Source organism: Myotis myotis, unplaced genomic scaffold, assembly GCF_014108235.1.
Source record: "Myotis myotis isolate mMyoMyo1 unplaced genomic scaffold, mMyoMyo1.p scaffold_m19_p_5, whole genome shotgun sequence".
NCBI lineage: Eukaryota > Metazoa > Chordata > Mammalia > Chiroptera > Vespertilionidae > Myotis > Myotis myotis.
The window spans coordinates 43,761,503-43,786,632 of NW_023416357.1; the positions used below are offsets into that span (position 1 = coordinate 43,761,503).

The following is a 25,130-nucleotide window of genomic DNA, read 5'->3' on the forward strand; positions in this document are numbered from 1 at the left end:
GATAAAAAAACATGACCCATACATCTGCTGTCTACAAGAAACCCACCTCATTAGAAGGGACTCACACAGACTGAAAGTGAAAGGATGGAAAAATATCTTTCAGGCAAATGGAAAGGAAAAGAAAGCTGGGGTAGCAATACTTATATCGGACAAAATAGACCTCAAAGTGAAGGCCATAACAAGAGATAAGGAAGGCCACTTCATAATACTAAAGGGATCAATACAACAAGAAGATATAATCCTGGTAAACATATATGCACCCAATGCAGGAGCACCCAAATTCATAAAAAAACTCCTGGAAGATATCAAAGGAGACATCAACAACAATACAATCATAGTAGGGGACTTTAATACACCACTGACAGCACTGGATAAGTCCTCTAGACAAATAATCAGCAAAGATATAGCAATCCTAAATGACTCACTAGATCAGATGGACTTAATAGACATCTTCAGAACACTTCACCCGAAAGCCAGGGAATATACATTCTACTCAAATGCTCATAGGACATATTCAAAAATAGACCATATATTGGGTCACAAGCAAAGTATCCCCAAATTCAAGAAAATTGAAATCATAAAAAGCGTCTTCGCAGACCACGATGGCATAATATTAGAAATAAACTACAATAAAAACAACCCAAAATACTCAAACACCTGGAAGCTGAATAGCATGCTATTAAATATTGATTGGGTTACCAATGAGATCAAAGAAGAAATTCGAAACATCCTGGAAACTAATGACAATGAAAACACAACAATCCAAAACCTATGGGACACAATGAAAGCAGTCCTGAGAGGGAAGTTTATAGCTCTACAGGCCTATCTCAACAAACAAGAAAAAATGGTAGTAAATCATCTAATTCTACAACTCAAAGAATTAGAAAGAGAGCAACAAGAAAACCCCAGAGTGAGCAGAAGGAAGGAGATAATAAAGATTAGAGCAGAAATATATGACATAGAGACCAAAAAAACAATACAGAAAATCAATGAAACCAAGAGCTGGTTCTTTGAAAGGATAAACAAGATTGACAAACCTCTAGCCAGACTCACCAAGAAGCAAAGAGAGAGGACCCAAATAAACAAAATCAGAAACGATAGAGGCGAAATAACAACAGACCCCACAGAAATACAAATGATTGTTAAAAAATACTATGGACAGCTCTACTCCAACAAACTAGACAACCTGGAGGAAATGGACAAATTCCTAGAAAAATACAACATTCCAAAACTCAATCAGGAAGAATCTAAAAATCTCAACAGGCCAATAACTATGGAAGAAATTGAAGCAGTCATCAAAAAGCTTCCAGCAAACAAAAGCCCAGGACCAGACGGCTTCACAGGGGAGTTTTACCAAACATTCAAGGAAGAACTAAAACCTATCCTCCTCAGACTACTACAAAAAATTCAAGAGGAAGGAACACTTCCAAGCTCATTCTATGAAACCAGCATCACCCTAATACCAAAACCAGGTAAAGACAACACAATGAAAGAGAATTACAGGCCAATATCCCTCATGAACATAGATGCCAAAATCCTCAACAAAATCTTAGCAAATCGGATCCAGCAGTACATCAGAAAGATCATACACCATGACCAAGTAGGATTTATCCCAGGGATGCAAGGATGGTACAATATCCGCAAATCAATAAACGTGATACATCACATAAACAAATTGAAAGAAAAAAACCACATGGTCATATCAATTGATGCAGAAAAAGCATTTGACAAAATTCAACACCCATTTTTGATAAAAGCTCTCAGCAAGGTGGGAGTAGAAGGATCATACCTCAACATAATAAAAGCCATATATGACAGGCCCACAGCCAACATCATACTCAATGGACAAAAACTAACACCATTTCCCCTAAGAACAGGAACAAGACAGGGATGCCCCCTCTCACCACTCCTGTTCAACATAGTACTGGAAGTGTTAGCCATTGCAATTCGGCAAGAAGAAGAAATAAAAGGCATCCAAATTGGAAAAGAGGAAGTAAAACTGTCCTTATTTGCAGACGACATGATATTATACATACAAAACCCTAGAGACTCCATCAAAAAGCTACTGGACTTAATACATGAATTTGGCAATGTAGCAGGATACAAAATTAACCCCAAGAAATCCGAGGCATTTCTATACACCAATAGTGAACTTTCAGAAAGAGAGATTATAAAAACAATCCCGTTTACCATCGCACCAAAAAAATTAAGCTACCTAGGAATAAACTTAACTAAAGAGGTAAAAGACCTCTACTCAGAAAACTACAGGACGTTGAAAAAAGATATAGAGGAAGACATAAACAGATGGAAGAACATACCGTGTTCATGGATTGGTAGAATCAACATCATTAAAATGTCCATACTACCCAAAGCAATCTATAAATTCAACGCACTCCCCATTAAAATACCAACGGCATACTTCAGAGATCTAGAACGAACTCTCCAAAAATTCATCTGGAATAAAAAAAGACCTCGAATAGCTGCAGCAATCCTGAAAAAGACCAAAGTAGGTGGGATCTCAATACCAGATATCAAGATGTATTACAAAGCCACTGTTCTCAAAACTGCCTGGTACTGGCACAAGAATAGGCATATAGATCAATGGAATAGAATAGAGAGCCCAGAAATCAGCCCGAACCAATATGCTCAACTAATATTTGACAAAGGAGGCAAGAACATACAATGGAGCCAAGATAGTCTCTTCAATAAATGGTGCTGGGAAAATTGGACAGATATATGCAAGAAAATGAAACTAGACCACCAACTTACACCATACACAAAAATAAACTCAAAATGGATAAAGGACTTAAATGTACGACAGGAAACTATAAAAATTCTAGAAGAATCCAAAGGCAACAAAATCTCAGACATATGCCGAAGCAATTTCTTCACTGATACAGCTCCTAGGGCACTTGAAACTAAAGAGAAAATGAACAAATGGGACTACATCAAAATAAAAAGCTTCTGCACAGCAAAAGAAACCATCAACAAAACAACGAGAAAACCCACTGTGTGGGAAAACATATTTGCCAATGTCATATCCGATAAGGGCCTAATCTCCAAAATTTATAGGGAACTCATACAACTTAACAAAAGGAAGATAAACAATCCAATCAAAAAATGGGCAAAGGACCTAAATAGACACCTTTCAAAAGAGGACATTCAGAAAGCCAAGAGACATATGAAAACATGCTCAAAGTCACTAATCATCCGAGAGATGCAAATCAAAACAACAATGAGGTACCATCTCACACCTGTCAGACTGGCTATCATCAACAAATCAACAAACGACAAGTGCTGGAGAGGATGTGGAGAAAAAGGAACACTTGTGCACTGCTGGTGGGAATGCAGACTGGTGCAGCCACTATGGAAGACAGTATGGAGTTTCCTTAAAAAACTGAAAATGGAACTCCCATTTGACCCTGTGATCCCACTTCTAGGAATATATCCCAAGAAACCAGAAACACCAATCAGAAAGGATATATGCACCCCTATGTTCATAGCAGCACAATTCACCATAGCTAAGATCTGGAAACAGCCTAAGTGCCCATCAGTAGATGAATGGATTAGAAAACTGTGGTACATCTACACGATGGAATACTATGCTGCTCTAAAAAGGAAGGAACTCTTACCATTTGCAACGTCATGGATGGAACTGGAGAGCATTATGCTAAGTGAAATAAGCCAGTCAATGAAGGAAAAATACCACATGATCTCACTCATTCATGGATAATAGAGACCATTATAAACTTTTGAACAATAATAGATACAGAGGCAGAGCTGCCTCAAACAGATTGTCAAACTGCAGCAGGAAGGCCGGGGAGGGTTGCGGGGCAGGAGGTAGGGGGGTAAGAGATCAACTAAAGGACTTGTATGCATGCATAGAAGCATAACCAGTGGACATAAGACATTGGGGGATAGGGGAGGCTAGGGGATTGTCTAGGGCGGGGGGATAAAATGGACACATATGTAATACCCTTTGTAATACTTTAAGCAATAAAAAAAAAAAAAAAAAAAAAAAAGAAAGCTTCAAATTCTCCAAAGAATCCAGTAGGGGGCAGCAATCCCTTAAAAATAGCCCTATTCTCAAAGTCACCAAGAAGGTTAAATGAATGTTATTCCCAACACCTTCCACCGGTCTTTTTGTTGTTAATCCTCACCTGAGGATATTTTCCCATTGCTTTTTTTAGAAAGAGTAGAAGGGAGAGACATACAAAAAACATCGATGTGGACATCAATTGGTTGCCTCTCACACGCACCCTCAGGGCGGGGGATCAAACCTACAATCAGCCTCAAATCCAGGACCCTTCCATCTGTGGGCTGACACTCTGTCTATCCACTCAGTCAAACTGGCTATGGCCTACCCCAGTCTTAATCAGTAATGAAGAACAGTCTCACAACTGATTGTCTCAATTGACTGTTTAATAGTAAAAGACTGGTTAGTGATTTCAATGCATTGAAAATCTTCAGAAAGAAAGGAGAATGTTTTGTGGACCAATTGGGGGGTTTGGGGGGGGGGGAGTTTTAAAGTTATTAGTTTTCAAAATCCGTGCCTCTTAATGGAAACAACTTAACCAAAAATCTGTCACAGAATTTTGAGATCCATTAAAATAAAGTTTAATGAGAAAAAAATAGCTCTATTCTGAACAAGCTGCTCTCCTTTAGCTGAGATGATTTCTAAAGTTTATGAAAAGTAAAATAATGACTACAATTTATTAAACACTTCCTCTACTCCTAGCTAACTGCTAATGGTTCTGTGCTTAAGAACTGTTATTTACCAAAACATACAACTAACCAAAAAACAACCACCCACAAAACAACCTAATTTGAATTATTGTGAATTATTCTCTGAATGAACACTGAAACCTCATTTTCTTTGTTATCTTTAAGAATTGCCTAGAGCAGGCTCTTTCCTTGCCCCTCAACCTAAATTCACATGACAGTCTTCTGTGAGAGCCAAGCAAAGAGCTATTCATCCATCGGTTCATCATTCATTCATCAAACACACACTAAGCAATTACTCTGTGCCAGGCATTGTGCTGGGCCCTGTGAGGGATCCAAAAGGGTACACTTAGGCCAGGCTTCTGTGTGAGTGAAAACTATTTTCATTCTAATACTGGTCGTAACTGCAAAAGTACCATTTATTTTAAAATTGGACCTCTAGCCCTAGCCAGTTCAGCTCAGTGGATAGAGCATCGGCCTGCAGACTGAAGGGTCCCAGGTTCAATTCCAGTCAAGGGCACATGCCCCAGTAGGGGGCATGCAGGAGGCAGCCAATCAATGATTCATCACTGATGTTTCTATCTCTTTCTTCCTCTCCTTTCCTCTCTGAAATCAATAAAAATATATTTTTAAAAAGGAATTTAAAATTGGACCTCTAGATACCCTTCCCTCTGACTTTATTTATAAAGCATTTGTCTATTAGAACCCCCACCTACTTAATCCTGAGAGTTTGGGGGTTTTTTTTATCACCACCCAAGAATGTGTTTATTGATTTTTATTTTTTTAGAGACAGAGGAAGGGGTTGGAGGAAGGAGGAAGAGAGAAAATGAGGGGCGGGGGGTGGGGGGAGGAGGGGAACATCGCTCAGTTGCCTCTCATACATAACCAGACCGGGGAGATCAAACCCACAACCTAGGTATGTGCCCCGACCGGGATCCAACCCTAAACCTTTTGGTGTCAGGGACAATGCTCCAGCCAGCGGAGCCACCTGGCCAATCCTGACACTTTTCAGCTGGGTCACAACGGGCCTTGTCCTAATGTCCCACCGGGAGGAACAATTTTCCAGGCCAGAGAGCAGCTTCCCAGGCCAGCATGGGGGCTTGACAGAAGTTGAGTCAGAAACCATTTGGTCTGCACAGTGTTTTCATTCTTGCTGGTTTTTTGTTTGTTTTGCTAACGTGAACAAACATTTAAAACTTGGCAAAGTTCACATAAAAATCTGTATTTCCAGCTTCTCTTTTAAAAGAAATCAAAGGCTCTGGCCACACTCTCTGCATTCCTGCACAGAAAACTTGCAGACTGCTATGTCATTTACACGCCCAAGTCCCTTTCTCCTCAGCGTCTCCTGCCTGGCCCCTCTCGGGGCCTGAGTCCGAGACCCTCCACTCCACACGCCCACGGCTTTCTGCAGGGAGCAATGGAAAGGTTGGACTCCACTCTTCTGGCTGACAAGCTGTTAGGTAACTTGTCCCTAGTCCCACAGCTAGTGAGTGGCAGGGCCTGGACTCTAACCCAGGAGTCCTAACTCCATGAACAAGAGATGGGGGGGCTCAAATTGGGCGATGGAGAAGAGTTTAACAAAGGGGCTAGTTATGAAGGTGGGGGCAGGTTTCAGGAAACTACGTTCCCCTTCCCCTCACCCACCAAGCACAAGACGGGAGCTGTTCCCACCATCCCTGAGCAAGTGGAAAGAGTGTCAGTCTTCCTAAAGAGGGTCGGGGTGCAGTGAGGGCCATCCTGCAAAGCTGTGGCCTTGGGCAGAGGGGTACAGCCATCCTGCAAAGCCCCACGGAGAAGGAACCCAGGGGATAAGTAACCCAGCCTCAATCCTCTCCCCTCCCCCACTATTCACACTCAGCTGAACCAAGGTGCGGACCAAACCTTCATGCCAGCCCCTCCCAACAGAAAGCAGAGTAGAGGCAGGTGGGCCCCACTTTTGCCCCAGGACAAAGGAGACTCCGGTGCACATGTATCCCACCTTAATTAGGCTCCACCTCAGGGCCCTCCACCTCAGGCACCGGATCCCCCGCCCCAGAAAAAAAGGTCACATTGCCAACAAGGACAGGAGGAAAGAAGACTAACAATAATAGTAATGTCTAGACTTGGAGAGCAGTCCACTTGTGCACATCACCTCTGATCCTTACAACACCCTGTAAGGGCAGGGAAGGGACCGGGGAGCAAGAGGATTCCTGTTTGTAACTAAAGAAACTGAGGCGCAGGATGGTAAAGGGGCTGGCCAATAACACCTATTTTACAAGTTGCAGAGGCAAGACTCAAAGCCTGTGTCCCTGGCTCTGAAATCATCCTACAGAAATTGTCATCAGTTGTGCACGGCAGGCCTGAGATGACTGTTCTCCTTCAAAAGCCTCCTTGGCCAGTGGCCTTGATGAAGGACAAGACCCAACGACTTTTTGTGGCTTTTTTTTATTTTTATTTTTTATTTATTTTTTAAAAAATATACTTTATTGATTTTTACAGAGAGGAACGGAGAGGGATAGAGAGTTAGAAACATTGATGAGAGAGAAACATTGATCAGCTGCCTCCTGCACACTCCCCACCGGGGATGTGCCCGCAACCAAGGTACATGCCCTTGACTGGAATTGAACCTGGGACCCTGAGTCCACAGGTTGACGCTCTATCCGCTGAGCCAAACCGGTTAGGGCTGTGGCTCTTTTTTAGAAAGGAAGGAAGGAAGAGGGGGGACGTGGTAAAGGGAGAGAAAAAGATATACATAGATCAGTTGCCTCCCGTACATGCCCCAGAATTGAACCCAGGATCTCTGGTGCATGGGAAGCTCCAACTGAGCCACACCGGCCAGGGCAGACCCAACAACTCTACACAGAGGATCTGATTATCTCGGGCTTGGAAAAGACCTCACTGGGCTCCATCTTGCTTCCCAGTGCACACATGGCCTTGCTCACAGCAGGGAAACTCATTCCCACAAAAAAATACTGTCGCCGATGCTCTGGGTGGCCTGTCCATTTCTCTTACCCTTTGTCACTCACTGATGCCAAACTGCCAGCACCTGCAGTTGTTTCAGAGTTTCTCTGGGACTGAGGCCACTTTTTCTGCCCAAGTAGCCCCCAGCAATGTCCCCAACCAGCCCCTCACCTTGTGGGAATGCCCTGAGCCATGTACTGGAATCACCCCCAGCTGATGGCCTCAGTGTCACTGCCTCCCGTCCCTGCCTTGATCTCCACTCCCCTACCAAGGGTTCCTTCCATGTATACAAGTTACAATGCTTATCGCAGGGTCTGCTTCTGGGGAAACAAAGCAGAAGTAAACCCCCCTCAGCACTGGCCCACACACATTTTACTCCAGAGCCCGAGAATCAGATGTTTGAATGGATGCCCTGTGCTCGTGAGCACACCCAGAGACTCGGACATTTCCAACTTCTCTCTGAACCAACCATCCCAAAGGCATCCATATCCGGCAGCCATGCCCTCTGTGACTAGCCCAGAATCCAATGAGTAAAAAGAAAACAAGAACATAAGGGATTAGTGGTAGAAAAGCCCACAGACCTTGATAGGCACTCCTTAAATATCTGCTCATCAGAGAAGCCAAGGGCAGCAGGTAACCTTGGCTCCCAGCGCCCCGCCCCACCCCTTCTCTCCATGAATAATGGCGCAGAAACTGCACTTGCTGTCCCAAACGATTCTTCTGCATCTTCAGGAGAGGGTGCCAGGAGCACGCTCTCGAAGCAGCCTGCTTGCTGATAAGTGCAGCGCCACTGCAGCGAGCGCAGCTGTCGCCCTGTGGAGGCGGCATTAAGTGGCTCATTAAGTGAGGACCTTTGGCAGGTGGCCTCACCCTTGCCACCTGCCAAAGGGAAAACTTCATTCACAGAAACTCCCTCCCGATTCAGGGATCCTCTCAGGAGTCTCCCTGGCAGTTTGCTTCCATTTCACAAACAATAAGCGACAGGAAACTCACTACTCCATGAGGTAGCCTACCCTATCCTTGGAAGGTTCTAATTATTAATAGTTTTTAATAACAGACATTAATTAAACATTTACTATGTGCCGGGCACTATTAAAAGTGCTTCATCTGTATGAACTCATTGAATTCCCACACCAACCCCATGAACTAGCTGCCCTGTTACCATCCTCAGCACAGAGAGGTTCACAGATTGCCCGAGATCACAGAGCTGACAAGAGGCAGAATGAGATTTCAAACAGAGGAGGTCTCCCTCCAGACCTTCTGGGGCTGCCCTTTTCTTATCCAGGGCAGAAATCTCCCACATGACTTAGCCTGTTTAGACCCAGATTCTTGTGAGATTATGAAGAAAGCCAAGAACCCTCAAGTACCCATGTGCATACGGCCCCAAATTTTTGCGGATAATTTCAGGGAGTCAACTGACTCCAGCCCCTGGCGCACGGGATAGGAACCACCGCCAACACACCACCACAGAACAGGCTGCTGTGGAGTCTGTTTGGAAGTCCCTTTCCACGTCCTCATGTTCCCCCAGGCTACACTTTTACAGTTCCACACGCAGAGTGTTCAACCTCACCAGTGACCCAAGAGAAAGGAATTTAAACAAGAATGAGATTAAAACAATAATGAGTGCTATTTTGTACTTTTGAAGCTCGCAACCATAAAGACTCAAAAATCACGTGCTCGAAGGGGTGTGCTCATTTGTTCTGCTGACACTGGGCCTGCACGCACTACCTTTAGGAAGAGATTTGGCAGCACACAGGGAAGAGTGATGAAAGTACCCACAAGCTCCTGACCTGATAATTCCATTCCCAGATTCCAAGTCAGTGGGTAGATGGAAATGAAAGCCACATGTGGAAAGACAGTCTAGCAAACTCACCTCTAAGAGAAAAAGAGGAAAAACTGAATGCCCAGCTAAACAATCGGGAAGTTAGGCATGCCCTCTTTGGAGTGTGCCCTTCTCTAGGGCACGTTCTTTAAAAAACACAAAAACCTGGGGCCACCATGGGGCTTGCAATTAGGGGAAGAGCAGGCAGCAAAACCCCTGAACCGGTCTCCAAACCCTTTTTCCGGTGAGCCAGCAGCCCCACCTTGGTTCGTTCCTTTCCTATAAGCCAGTGGTTCTCAACCTTGACTGCACATTAGAATCACCTGGGAATCTTTTTAAAATCCTGATTTCTGGGCCCCATCCTCCAGGAATTCTGTTGCTTTGTTACTAATGTTGTGGCCCCACACCATAACAAAGAAATAGAATTTCCGGAGGATGAGGCCCAGAAATCAGGATTTTAAAAAGATTCCCAGGTGATTCTAATGTGCAGCCAAGGTTGAGAGCCACTGCTCTAAGCCATCTAGACGCCAAAGCAGCCCCACCCAAGCTCTCCTGTTGCGTCTTCTGTTCTAAGCCCTTCCCGTTTCACTGTCCCGGCTCTCATAAACATACTCTCAAAGTAAAAATAAAAAATTTTCAAGCCAATTGGGAAAGTACAAGTTAATATAGTCAGTAACATAATGGAACATATCAAACAATGGTAAGTGTTATAATAGTCAGCAGAAAGAAGGGGAACAGGGAAAGCAACATCATGACTGCTGTAAATTAAGGGGTGGTAAGGTAGGAATATCCAGGGAGCCTCAATTTACTTTTTAGTGCTTCATTTTAAAAGATGATGGGCCAAACAAGCAGAATAAAAGCCCTTCAGAGGGGAGAGGCTATAAAAGGATTAGAGGAATACTTAAAAGAAATAAAAAACAACCCTATAAGTAATATTCCCCATGAAATATAAGATATGAATACTTGTGCCTTCCCCCTAAAAATCATATGTTGAAATTCTAACCCCCAAAGGTGAGATGGTCTTAGAAGGTGAGGCCTCTCGGAAGTACTTGGGTCATGAGAGTGGAGCCCCCATCAACAGGATTTGTGCCTTGTAAAAAAAAAAAGCCCCAGAGAAAGCCCTTGCCTCTTTCACCGAGAGAAAAGGACCGGCTATGAGCCAGGAGGAGGGTCCTCACCGGAGGCGACTGTGCTGGCGCCGTGACCTTGGACGTCCCAGCCTCCAGAACGGTGAGCAACACATTTCTGTTGCTTATGGGCCACCCAGTCCATGGTACTCGGTGTTAGCAGCCCGGACGGACTAAGACAATATGCATCCATAAACAAGAACAGAGGCTATATTTAGGGAGGGAAAGGAATCATCAGAAAACAGAAAAAAAGCTCGTGGGAGTTAGGATTATGATAGCTAAAATAATAAATTCACCAGAAACTCTGGAAGATAGAGGACCCGACCCAGTAAAGGAAACAAAATAAACATAGGGTGGGTGTCCCCAAAAATGTATGCACACACTTTGAATAATTATAAAGGCAGTGTTTATTAAAACACATTTCACATTTCATTTTCACAATTGAACTATCAGCTATTAAAGTGTGTATATATTTAGATAGAAAATGGGAGACAAAAAAAAAAGACCAATTACAATATCAATATCTACCTAATAGAAGTCCAGAAAGAGAGAGCAGAGACAATGTTCAGGACAGAGTTTAACTGCCCGCCCCCAGTAGGGCAGGGAGGGGAGGATCTGGCCCCTTTGGGCTCTATAGGGTGAGGACACTGCCTCCAACATGGCCACACTCAGGAGTGGGGTCCCTAAGGGGAAGTGATAGGTGCCTTTAGGAAGTGAGGGGTAGATGATGGGCAGCCCAGAACTACAAATATCACCAAACAGGAGCACATGTTGACACCTAGGAAACAGACATTCTTCTCTCTGTTGATAGAACACCTCACATAGGATCTTCGAAGCTTATCAAACGTAAAATCTCGCCCTGGGGAAGGGTTCTTGTGCATGCCCTTCACATGGGTTATCTCCTTCCAGCCTTACAACCAAGCAAATAGAAAATACTCTTGCCCCATTTTACAAGTGAGAAAACTACCGCCCAGAGAGGTTAAGAAGCAACTTCACCCAACCAATGAGGAGGAAAGCCAGGATTCGCACCGAGTTCATCTGACTGTGGGGCTTGCCTCCTGACCCATACGTACAACACAGGACTTCACATGCCTCCCTCCCCAGGACTTGCCTCCTGACCCATACGTACAACACAGGACTTCACATGCCTCCCTCCCCAGGAGGTCCCGAGGGCTCCCAGAGACCCAGGGGCCCAGCAGCCTGGGCCCTAAGAGGACCTAAGGTGGGTCGATGGCCGTGGGAGCCTCAGCAGAGCCGTGCGCCAGGGCACATAGCGCAGCATTCGTCTCAGAGCCCCCGGCACCCTGGCCACCGACAGGAGGCCGTCAGCTCTCCCCATCACTGTTACTTTCACATTGCATATATGAGTATATTATTTCAGGTGTGAAACGTGATTCAATATTTGCATATATTGTGAAATGATCACCACAATAAGTCTAGTTACCATCCGTCACTACATACGGTTACAAACGTTTTTGTGGTGAGCACTCTTAAGATTTATTCACCTAGCAACTTTCAAACAAGCAATACACTCCTGTTAACTACAGTCACCATGCTGGCATTACATCCCATGACCCGCTTATTTTATAGCTAGAAGTTTGCACCTTTTGACCCCCCGTTCACCGATTTCATCCCCCCACCCACCTCTGGCAACCACCAATCCTGCCCCTCCCCCTCACTCAGGGGCTGCCCCCAGGTGTGCTCAGGCTGTGGGAGAGGACCCCCTGCTCTTTCCCAGCTGGGAAGCCAGGCAGAGCAGGAGCTGGGAAGTTTGGGGAGCCCCCTATACAACAGACAAGCCCCCCAACCCCCACCCCGTGCTTCCCCAGCAGGAGAGCAGTTACACAGGGAGCACCTGGGCTGCTGGGAGGTTCCCAGGCACAGGTGTGGGTCGGGTGAGGCCCCCTCAAAGCGCTGTCTTTTCTGTCTCTCTCCCCTACTCCTTTCCTTTAAAATACGTACTGATGTGGACAGAGAAGTTCTCAGGGTTTAGGAAACCTTCCTTCTAACTCCACGAATGAGAGAGCTCTATAAAAGTTCCTGAAGTGGGTCCCAATTTCAGGCCATAAATTCAGGTGCTCAGAAAACAAACCTTTCCTATCACTGAATTTTTTTTTTTATCCCCATGCCACTGACTTAGCAGAAACGTGGCCTCAGTTTGGAATTTGCCCATCCCCCCGAACTGTCCGAGCGTTGAGGGATGGGGTGTTCAGTGCCTTCTGGTTGCCCATGTGTCTATAGGGTGTCACCTATTGTCACTTACTTTGTGCCCTGCACAACCTCAGGTACACCATCCCAAAATTTTCTGTTGTTAAGGTAACAAATGACCACAAACTTAGCAGCTTAAAACAACACAAAGATACTAGCTCACGGTTTCTGTGGGTCAGAAGTCTAATGGGTCTCACGGGGCTAAAACCCGGTGCCAGCTGAGCAGGACTTCTGTGGTCTCCCAAGATCATCAGGCCTCTGGTCCAATTCAGTTCTTCGTAGCTGAAGGACTGAGGTCCCGTTCCATTGCTGGCTATCTGCCCAGGTCACCCTTTGCTCCCAGAGGTCTCTCTCTGGGCCCTGCACACACAAGGGCTCCTCAGCTCCAGCTACGGGGCAGCAAAGGCTCCTCACACTTGGAAGACCTCTGGCTCCTCCTGCTGCGTCTCGAGACTCCGCCTCCCCTTCTGCTGCTCCATTGGGCCCACCTGGGTATTCAGGCTGATGTCCCTATTTTAGGTCAGCTGATTAGTGACTGTAATTCTACCTGCGAAATCCCTGCCCAGCCGTACTAAATGGTGTTTCGTTGTATAACCAGGGGATGGGAGAATGCGCAGGGGAGAGAAGGGATTCTGAAATTCAGCCTACCACACAGACCCTGCCCCCCACACCCAGTGAGACATCAATACCCTTCAAGGTCATGGCCCCTTAAGGCTGAAGCTTGGCTGCCACTACTGTGGCTGTCTCAGGAAGGAGCTCGCTCAGCTTGAACCACAGGAGGAAGAGAACCTCTGTCTGAACACACCGCACCAGCCATTCCTCTCTGGAGCCTCCCGGGCTCCGTCCAGGCTCAGAGCAGAGTGTATTCCCCTCACACCATAGGAGCCACCATTCCTATACTGTCTTGGCTTTTCCTACCTCCTCCCTTCCCCGGCCCTTTAGGAATCCTTTTTGTTGTGTCCAGAGGAAATTACCCTCTCATCGAACCCCCATAACCTGAATACTTTGGCTAGATCCAGAGTCCTGTCCTTGGCTGGCAGGGGGCGGTGATGCTAGGCTTTTCCAGTCTGAGGCCAGGTCTCGCTCTCCTCTCTGTCACATTCCTCACCTGCGGCAAAGGGCCTGCGAGTCAGCTGCCAGCCCCTTTCAGAGGGAGGTGGAGGCCAAAGTGGGGAGATACGTAATATTTCATTGTCTTCCTGCCACTCTCCAGACCGGGCCTAGTCTTTACAATGCCCTTGGTGCTTAATCCGTCACAGGTCCCACCCTCAGTGACTAAGCTAGAGCAGGCACCTCCCACCCAGGCTTTCCCTTCTCATGGCGGAGAGAGGGGCTGGGGGCAGCTCTGAGGCCTGCACCCTATTTGTCTTTTCTCTTCACTCTTCAGAGGTCACCTCTGTGTGGCCTCTTTCCCTCCACTGCCTACCAAGTCTGCGGTACTTTGTTATGGCAGCCCTAGCAAACCAATACAATGTTAAATTTACATCCACAGTGTATGTGTTTTAAACATTCATTTGTAATGTAAATATTTTACAAAGACTACAACATTTCAGCCAGTTTACATATATTTGAAACCATGCCACCCCTCAGAAAACGCCCGGGCTGTCTCTATATACCTGTGAGCAGCCCCAGTGCAGGGCTTCGGCCGGAGAAAACCCCGCAGCCCAACTGGAGGGCTGGAATGATGGTGTGCCTGGACGCAGCCTGCAGATCTGCCTGAGAGCCAGCTGGCACCATCAGACAAAGAAGGCTCTGAGCTTTCTCATTAGGCTGGCCGCGTCCCAGCTCCCTCCTCCCAACCCCCACAAAACCATCTGGAAAATGAAAATAATATCTTCTGCTTCCTACCGAGCTCCAGGGACCCTGTGAGGGACAGCGAGAGATTAGCCACTAAGCCCCCACATTCCTAGAGAAGGTTGCCCTGGAATAGGTTATTGTTGGGCCTACTTTGCCCTAAACGGCATAAGCAAGACACTAATCCGAGCTTTCTCCAACTGCCCTGGCCTCAGAAGCTTCTAGCCCACCTGATTGGAGGCGAGCTGCCCACAGGGCTCCCTGCAGGTTCAACCACCTGACAGGTGAGTCAGCCGCGCTATGCACTCAGTGAGCTCTTGAGTCACCTGGGGATTCGTTAGCATGCAGATTCTGATTCAGCCCATCTGGCCAACGTCCTGAGCTTCTGCATTTCGCCCTGGCCATGTAAATGTTACTGGTCAGAGTGGAAAGGCGCTAGACACACAGCAGGAGGCACTTCATCTCAAATGCTTTCTGGCAGAAACCTGGATCCCAAGCAGGCAGCCTGATGGTTGTTTGGAGGGAAGTGTGATGCTCTCCCTGGGGTCCTGGCCAGCCGCTTTTCCTCGCACTTCACGGTGGGCACACTGCCCCAGAGTCCGGGCAGGGCTTGGCAGGCTTGCAGCCCAGCACCAGCAATTAACCTTTGGTTAGGGCTCTGGGATGCCATCCGTGTGCACAGCTCAGTTTTAGAGCATCCCTGAGAAACCACGCAGCCCCTCTCCAGATGGGCTTCTGTGCACCTTCCCTCCCTCCAGCCCTGGCTGGCCAGGCCCCAGGGTGGATTCATGCTGGTTAATTGCACTTTTCCTGGCAGGGCTTCCAGGCTCATGAAATTCATCTCTTGCCCAAGGCAGAGGATCAGCAGACAACAGAGAGCAGGGCTGTAGCTAATCAGGTGCAATCACTTCTTAATGACACCTATTTGCCCTCCTAATTATCAAAATCGTGCAACTCACCCTAGAAAATGTAGGAAATGTTGAAAACTATAAAGGAAATGACCTTGCAATTCTACAATTCAGAAATACTCTGTTTTAACATTTGGAAGAATGTTCTTCCGATCTTTTATGTGCTGAAGTATAATTGGTATACAGTTCCACACTGGGCTCCCAAATTCTTTGAAAGCAGGATTTTCAACAGCTGCATAATCGTTTTCCCAAACAGGCTTTGCACAAGTGGAGGGCAGGACTTGTTCCCTTTTTATATTCTTAGCATTTGACAAACAGGGGGTGTTCAACAATTTGTTGAATAAATGAAAATTTCCTCTAAGTTTGCTGTTTACTGCATAAAAGACCACATACTTCTGCTATTTTTCACTTCTTTTAAGGTATCAGTGTGCTGAAATATGATTTCAATTCCAGCTGAATCTCTGAAGGTTTGGCAAGAGTATTACAAAAAAACTATCAGCAGAGGTCAGGCCATCGAGAACTCTTCTTAGGCTCTAGTAAACCTCAGGGGATTCCTGCCCCTGCTGGCAAATGGGGAACATTTTTTAAAAAAAATAATCTTTAATTCTTTAAAGATTAAAAGTAATAGGGTGCTTCATGGATTGGTCACAACAGGAACTCAACACTGGAAGGGTTGGCAGCTGTCAATTCCACACACGTGTAAGAGAAACCCACAATCTGGCCTCCGGGGGAAGCCCAGGCCGGGAAGGCTGGGCCCAGGGGCAGAGCGGAAAGGCTCCCCTTTACAGCAGAGACGCAAAACCAGGCCCCTCGCCTGGGGCCCCTCGGCCACCCTGGCTTGTCTCTCTCCTCCTTGGAAAAAAGCAAGTTAAATTCAAACACCTTTATAAACTTTAAACCAGGCTCTCCTGTCAGAGTCAGAGCCAGAGACTTTCCATTCCCTCTTGTGCTGAGGGTATTTTTTTACCTGGGTCTCCCATCCGTAACACTGATCGCTTCTGGGAAGGGGATAGAACTGCACATCCTCTAACCGAGCAGAAGGTGCACAGGCCCGGTCAGCCCAGATCACTAGAAAAGCCACAGGAAACTCCAGTCCATTCTCCCCATTTCTGTCTCTGGGACTTGCACGTCCTATCTCCGTGCCCCGTGGGCGAGGCACGGAGGGCAAGGGCGTCCTCACCTGCGTTCTCCACCACTGTGGGCAGAAGCTCAGCAACAGAACTTGGGAACTGGTGGCTTACCTCCGAGAGGAGGTGCCGGGGTCCAACCCCAGCAGGTCCAGGGGTCCCCAAAGGTGTGGACGGAGTCAGCGAAGAAGGAATGACATGGAGACAGCATTCAGTTGATCAGCAGCCTAGCCAGGATCTCTAGCCAAGTTCTGGTTAGGATCTCCAGCCAAGTTCTGTCTAGGATCTCCAGCCAAGTTCTGTGTCTAGGTTCTCTAGCCATGTTCTCTCGCTGGGTTCTCCAGCCAGGTTCTGTGTCTAGGTTCTCCAGCCAAGTTCTGTCGCCAGGTTCTCTAGCCAGGTTCTCAAGCCAGGTTCTATTCAGGTTCTCCTGCCATGTTCTGTTGCCATGTTCTCTCGCTAGGTTTTCCAGCCAGGTTCTGTCGCCATGTCCCCTCACTAGGTTCTCCAGCCAGGTTCTGTCCAGGTTCAGTCACCAGGTTCTAGTCAGGTTCTCTTGCCATGTTCTATCCAGGTTCTGTAGCCAGGTTCTGTCTCTAGGTTTCTGTGTCCAGTTTCTGTCCAGGATCTTTTGCCATGTTCTCTCGCTAGGTTCTGTCTCTAGGTTCTGTCTCCAGTTTCTGTCCAGGATCTTTTGCCACGTTCTCTCCAGCGAAGTTCTTCTGTCTCTAGGTTCTGTGTAGGTTCTGTGTTCTAAGTTCTGTGTCTTGCTGTCTTGTTACATCTGTATTTATACCAGTTGATTCAATCCTATCAATCTCTATTACAAAGGTTAGGGCGTTTCTTATCTCCATTCCAGGGAGTAAAGATTATGTAGCTTAAGCATGATTGTTCGTAGTTAAAGTGATTAATTACCCGCCTGGCACTTAGTTAAGGGATTTTATTCCCTCCCTAACTTCAGGGGAAAATTCCTACCTGGGGAAACAACCTTTCTCAGAGAGGTGACCTTGGTTAAAACACATAGTGCCAAGAAGGTGAGCAAACATATTAAGAACAGTATGCCATATATGCCAGGTCCCTTGAAACAGCAAGGATGGACCGGCTCCCGGCAAATTCCCCCTTTTTTATTTTTTAAAAGCAGGCATTAAAAAGAAAAACCCCAAATGCTCTCTTGTATCAATTTTAAGAGTAGGATTAGTGCTTTCCGCTATTACCTGAGTCCTGATCTATCACCCCAGGGAGAGCTTGCCAATCCTTCACTTTCCCGGGGTGGAAAGGCTGCAGTGGGGTTAAGGATAAGGCTCCTTGGGCCTACCTCCTCCCATGCCTTTACATTTACCTTTCCTTCCTCAGAAAAGCATGGACATACTTCTTGTATAAAACATTCTGTCTGACTGGGAGTAACCTTAATTCCTCTGCTAGCAAGCATATGTGTTAAAAGATCAATACAGAGTCTTATTTCTTTAGACTCAGTATGGCACATCTTCTTAATCTAAAGATCAATACAGAGTCTTCTTTCTTTGGACTCAGTATGGCACATCTTCTCAATCTAAGAATCAATACAGAGTCTTCTTTCTTTGGACTCAGTATGGCACATCTTCTCAATCTAAGTTCTGTACTATCCACCTTCTTACCCTACTTATCCTTTATAGGGGGGTCTGCAGTACCCTGGTGGAGTCCTATCCGTCCCGAGTGTGGGGTTCTCAATTGGGGGGGGGGGGGGCTTACCTAGGGGAATCCTGTTCCAGGGATTCCCAAAGGTGTGGATGGAGTTGGTGAAGACTATCCACCCTCTTCCTACGGTGGAGTCCTATCCATCCCAAGAGTGGGGCTTACCTAGGGGTTGCTGTTTGGGCGCCAGATGCTGGGGTCCAACCCCAGCAGGTCCAGGGTTCCCCAAAGGTGTGGACGGAGTTGGCGAAGAAGGAATGACACGGAGACAGTGTTCAGTTGATCAGCAGCCTAGCCAGGATCTCTAGCCAAGTTCTGGTTAGGATCTCCAGTGAAGTTCTGGTCAGGATCTCCAGCCAGGTTCTGTGTCCATGTTCTCTTGCTAGGTTCTCCAGCCAGGTTCTCCAGGTTCTCCAGCCAGGTTCAGTCACCAGATTCTGTAGCCAGGTTCTTCAACCAGGTTCTGGCTAGGTTCTCCAACCAAGTTCTGTAGCCAGGTCCTGTCCAGGATCTTTTGCTAGGTTCAGTCACCAGGTTCTAGTCAGGTTCTCTTGCCATGTTCTATCCAGGTTCTGTAGCCAGGTTCTGTCTCTAGGTTCTGGGGCCAGCTTCTGTCCAGGATCTTTTGCCATGTTCTGTCTCTAGCAAGGTTCTTCTGTCTCTAGGTTCTGTGTAGGTTCTGTGTCTAGGTTCTGTGTCCTGTTGTCTTGTTACATCTGTATTTATACCAGTTGATTCCAATCCTATCAATCTCTATTCCAAAGGTTAGGGCGTTTCTTATCTCCATTCCAGGGAGTAAAGATTACGTAGCTTAAGCATGATTGTTCGTAGTTAAAGTGATTAATTACCTGCCTGGCACTTAGTTAAGGGGTTTTATTCCCACCCTAACTTCAGGGGAAAATCCCTACCTGGGGAAACAACCTTTCTCAGAGAGGTGACCTTGGTTAAAACACATAGTGCCAAGAAGGTGAGCAAACATATTAAGAACAGTATGCCATATATGCCAGGTCCCTTGAAACAGCAAGGATGGACCGGCTCCGGCAAGGAGGTCACACCCTCCTCCAGCTATTCACTCACTCCTTCGCCAACATCGCGGAGCCAGGCCTCTGCTGGCCGGGTGGGGGATGCCATCTACCACAGCAGAGATTTTCACATAAAAATATTTCTTTAGACTCAATTTTAAGAGTAGGATTAGTGCTTTCCGCTATTCTTCTCGTGGCTCACATAAACTAATTACTAAAATTTTGCGGCACAGCAGAATATATTTTTTGCCAATCTGACAGACACACAAAAAAGGTATAATTGGATTCATTCACACTAAACGGCTATTGTCATGTTGGCTGTTGTCATTTTTTTTATTTCTCAGTCTAAGGGAAAAGAGGTCAGTGCCTCTGACTAAAGTCAGGTTTTGTATGTTTTAAAAATTCTTGCAGGGCACTGATTGGAAACCGCTGAACAGTTCCAGAAGACTCAGGTTCATGGAGACTGTTACTCACGCCCCCCCCCCCCCCCACACACACACACACACTCTGGCTCTGGCCACCTGAAATGGTGGAGCCCTTAACTACAATGACTAAGCATGAGCGTGAAAACTAACTGAAAGGGAATGGCTAAGGCTGAGACTCAGGGTAGACAGACTGGTTACCAGACCACTTTGGAGCTGGGAGCTGGCCTTGCCCCTGCACAGTTGGGGACCTTTCCCTAGCTGGGCAACCTCAGTCAGTCCTAAGTCAGGCCCTTCACTTGCCCAGGACAGATTTCAAAGATGAAACAGAATAAGAATAGAGCGAGTTTTATTCGAATAGAGCAGTGGTTCTCAACCTTCTGGCCCTTTAAATACAGTTTCTCATGTTGTGACCCAACCATAAAATTATTTTCGTTGCTACTTTATAGCTGTAATGTTGCTACTGTTATGAATCATAATGCAAATATCTGATATGCAGATGGTCTTAGGCGACCCCTGTGAAAGGGTCGTTGGACTGCCAAAGGGGTCGCAACCCACAGGTTGAGAACTGCTGGAATAGAGAAAAAGAAAGAGGCCAAGGCACAGGTGCCACTGTGAAAGAAGCAAAAAGTATGTGGCAGAGGGGACACGGGCCAACTGGAGAGTGAGTTGTGCACGTGGCCAGTTCTTGGAATTTTATGTGTTTGGGCGGAGGGGGTAGGGGTGGGGGTGGGGGAGGTGTCTCCAAGCTTTGTGGTGTCAAATTCTGACTCTGCCTTCTGGTTGGGAGGGATTTCCTACCACTAATTGTTTCCCTTCGATCCTGCCCAGCAGTGGAGGCTCTGGTAAGAGGATGTCAGCTCCCCGTTACTCATCCCACTTGTCAGGATTTCCCCCTAACTTCCTCTTATCCTGCCTTCGTCCCGGTTCTACTGTGTCACTTACTGGCTGAACCACCACAGATGGGAAACCACCTCATTTGTAACATAGGCTGGCCTGGTCCCTAGCATATGTTAGGTGCTCCAATGTTAGTAACGATGAAGGTGACGATGATATCTGACACAAACAAGAGAAAGGAAAAGTTACTGATAATTGCATAGGGCCAACTGCCCCCCCCCCCTTCCTTAACTAGGCGAGTTTAAGTTTTTAAAAGCTCCCAGTAAAGGTATCATTATGAACTATGGAATATACAAATGCACAATGGCCTGCTTATACATCAAAATAGAACTCTGATCCACAACCTGTAGTAACTATTCCAGGAAGCCAAATAATAACCTTTGTAGCAATCAACCCAAAATGGCCAGGACTTGATTATTAATAACTCACAGCTTCCCTAATTTTTGTCCCTCCTTCCAACTTAGGACTGACTGGAGAAAGTTAGAAGTGCCTTCCGATCAGTAACATGGAATGCCCCACTGCTAGTTAGCCCACCTAGAACTTCCCTGTGCCACCAGCAGCCAATCAGAGTCGAATGAAGTCTGCCTTTTTTCTACTGTCAAGCTTTTCCACGCCCCTGTCTGCCTTTGAGTCTGCCAAGTGCAAGTGAAGGTGGCTGACTCCCCAGCCACATAGAAGCTCAGGTAGCCTTTATTGTTCTTGTTTAGAGAGTCTTCATTTCCTTCCACCATACCTTTTTTTCAGAGGAAGAAAAGAATCCTTTAGGGTCATCATTTTGAAAATTCAGTTCAATACAATGAAAAACCAAAATGGTGGGGTTGGGGGCGAACTAAAAATGAGTTAATTTCGACCACCAAGAAGAATTGGGACAGAAAAATACAACTAGGCAGAGATCCAATTTGGATTACAAAAAGCTAGTAAGATCAGTACAGTACTGACTAAAAGCCAGAAGCAAATGAAGAGTCAATTAAGCACTGAGGTTTTGCTGTGACAATATGCAATGAGATCCAAGATGTACTAAATATGAGGTTTCCTGCCAAGGAGAAACATAATCTTCCCTACTGGCGAAAGTCAGATTTCATGACATCAGCCAGATAACCACAAAAGAATGCATCTTGTAATACAGGCTGTCTCTAAGCTATTGGGAGACTATGCTCTCCCCAACCAACTAACCAACATTCATCATTTACTGATTTATTATTTATTTATTTAACAAACACATTCCATTTCATAGCCACCCTTTTTTAAAGCAGACAGGTTGAATAGAGACATATGTAAAATACAAGCTCTCCAAAGTATATTATTTTTCTTCAATGTTGTGAGTTATATCTTTCTAAAACCCTGTTTTATACATTTCACCCTTCCTATATTAAAAGCCACAAATTATTTATACATTGCCTATTTTGTCCAAATGAAATTTATAAATTTTAATCTAGCTACAAAAGAAATATATATTCATTATAGACATTTCCCCAAAGAATAAAATAATCACGTCTATACATTAGGATACATTGACAACATATATTACAGGGAAAAAGTAAACTGCAAGAATTTTTAAAAATTTCAATTCCCATTATGATAGAGTGTATTATTATTCAAAATAATTGCTGCCCTGCCTGAGGGAAGATAATACTTCCCTGCCTCACTGCATCAGACTTGGGTATGTGATTATGGCAAACTCCTTGTGGGAGGATTATGTAACCCCACTGAGTTGACCTCAAGATTGTCCACGAGGCCCTGGCAGAGTAGCTCAGTTGGTTAGAGTATAGTCCTGATACACTAAGGTTGCAGGTTTGATCTCCAGTCAGGACACATATAAGCAACCAATGAACACATAAATAAGTGGTAAAACAATTGATGTTTCTCTCTCTCAAATCAATGAATAAGTTTTTTAAAAAAGATTGTTCATGAGAGTTGCTTTGATCAATGCAGTGATAATAGAAGTGAAGAATGCCACCTTTAAGCAGAAGTTCTAAGAGACACCATGTGTTTCCACCATGTTCTCTTTCTCTTCCATGAGTGTAGGAGAGAAAAATAATTTTCCTTCATCCTTCTAAGTTCTAGGCTGGGACCTATACAACAAAAGAGATTAAGAAGAGAAAAATAAAACAAACAAAAATGTATTGATATGCTGTAGGGGAGAAGAAATAATTTTTCTCTTCCTTTCTGAGCTCTTAGCCAAGACCCCTATAATAAAAGACATAATAACAAAAAGAAAACAAATAAAAGTTAATTAACGTGTACCTCATGTACACATGGGAGATATCCAGGGAAAAAGAATAACTCTTAGGAGTGGTTCAGGACTCAGGCTTAAATATCTTCTGCTAAAGTTGTGGGGAGGCCAATTATGGGGAAGTACCCAGGGAAAGTGTGGTAAACAAGAATAAGGTTTGTTATGCAGATTTAAGGTAGTGCCTTTTCCATTGATAAGGGTTTAAAGTTGCTTCTGGGGATTAACTTTTGTCCTTTCTGTAAAGAGAGGAGGAAGCGCACCTTTATAAAAGAATGTTCTGCTTTTAGGCAAATAGGGAGAAGGCACAGAACTTTTCTTGTATCTGCTTCTCAATTGCCTTCAGTTCAAAATAATCCTTCAGCCGAAATGGGCTATTTTGCAGCACTTTATCAGCATCAGCCTGGCTCTCAGAATGAAGAGAACTCTGAGCAGAGCTGCAGACAGACAACAGATCTATGACATGAGTAAGAACTAGACTACAGTAGACCTGAGACATGAGTCAGAACCATTTATCACTGTCTACCACTGAGGCTGTTGGAGTTGCTTGTTAACATAGAACTATAACTTACCTACACTGACCTATACACCCAAGTGTTTCCTGAGTTTTCCTTATGTCTAAAGAGAGCTTTTATGCATTGATATAAATAAGTTGAGTTTCAACTTATGTTTTACATATTTAAATTGTATATTTTAAAACTTAGTTTCTAAGCCTTTAAACTTGTTATTTACAAATGGAATTAATTTTCTGTTAATATTTTATTTTATTTTATGCCTATTTATACATTTGATAAAGTCTATTCAAATGTTTATCAAATTTAAAAAATTAAATTTTGGAAAATTTAAAGTGTAATCTAATTTTAATACATCTAATTTTCTCAAGCCCTTCAAACACCCAAAAAGAACTAATATTTCTATAGACAAAATCTTCCTAAACAGTTAAAACACACTAAATCTAAAGTTTAACCTTATGAATTTAATAAATTATAACTTAAAAAATGATTTCAAATTTAATTACCTGTATCTTCTTTGGAATTTTTATTATTATGTCCTATTCATAAGTCTTTCACTCACCTTAAAAGGCAGAAAAACGCACATAAAATACTGTAACAATTACTAGACATAACTTAGCTTGTTACAAAAGGGTCTTTGAAAGTATTATTTTCTGGCAAAAACAAGATATTCCAGACCCTCAAATTTCCTGCCTTAAAATGTTCAATGTGCTTCTCCCCAGGGAGCCCTCAGTCCTTCCTTGGTCTTTGGCCTGGAATGTAAATAAGATGTGTCTGCAAAGCAGCCCCTGGAGGCCACAAAAGAAAAGCCAGGAATTCACAGTAACCTTTGGTCTGACATCCTTGAACCCAAATCCCAGGGTTTTTTAAAACATATTTTTATTTATTTCAGAGAAGAAGAGGGAGAGAGAGATAGAAACATCCATGATGAGAGAGAATCATAGATCGGCTGCCTCCTGCAAGTCCCCGACGGGGGATCGAGCTCACAACCCGGGCATGTGCCCTTGACCAGAATTGAACCTGGGACCTTTCAGGTCACAGGCCAATGCTCTATCCACTGAGCCAAATCGGCCAGGGCCCAAATCCAAGGTTTTTAAGTTACTGAGGTCCAGTCTGTTATTCAACTGCAATTCCTTACTGATATAATCATTATCCAAACAGAGAAGCCCGAGAAAAAGCTCTCCATAGAAAAGTGGGAAATTGACCTAAAGGGGAAGACCTTGAGTGGGGGTGGGTGGGTGGAGGTTGGGGATAGGAAAGAAAGGAGATGGGAAAGAGGGTAGGGGGAGAGGTGAGATTTGGCAGCCTCTGTAACAATTGCACTTAAGGATTTTAAGAAGTTTGCTTTTCCCCCTCATGTGTAAAATGAGAACTAGAATGTCTATAGGATCACTGTAATAATTACACCAGACACACATCAAGTGCTCAATAAACATTAGCTATCATCATTATTTAAGCTGGGCCTCCGAAATGTAATAGAACTGGGGACTGGATCACCTTAAGAAATCTATTCTTTTTTTCTCTCTTTGCCCCACTCTCACAACTGCACAACCGCCTTAATCCTCTGTCTTCCTGCAAATTGGTTTTTCCATAATGCCTAAAATAGTCACTAACAACATCTTTCAAGTTTCCCGACTCCTTGGTTCAAGTTAACAGTCAGTCTAAAGCTGCACTGTCAGTTCCAAGTCCAAATTCCAGAGAGGCTGATTGGCCAGCTTAGATGGAAAA

General features: G+C 44.9%; 1 long non-coding RNA gene across 1 annotated transcript in view; it reads right to left on the reverse strand.

Moving 5' to 3' along the window:
• The window catches only part of LOC118656426, a 33,567-nt gene extending 8,437 nt beyond the window's left edge, over positions 1-25,130 (reverse strand). Inside the window, exon 1 of the long non-coding RNA XR_004967609.1 lies at positions 22,618-25,130. This is a non-coding gene — a long non-coding RNA (uncharacterized LOC118656426). The remainder of the gene's footprint in view (positions 1-22,617) is intronic.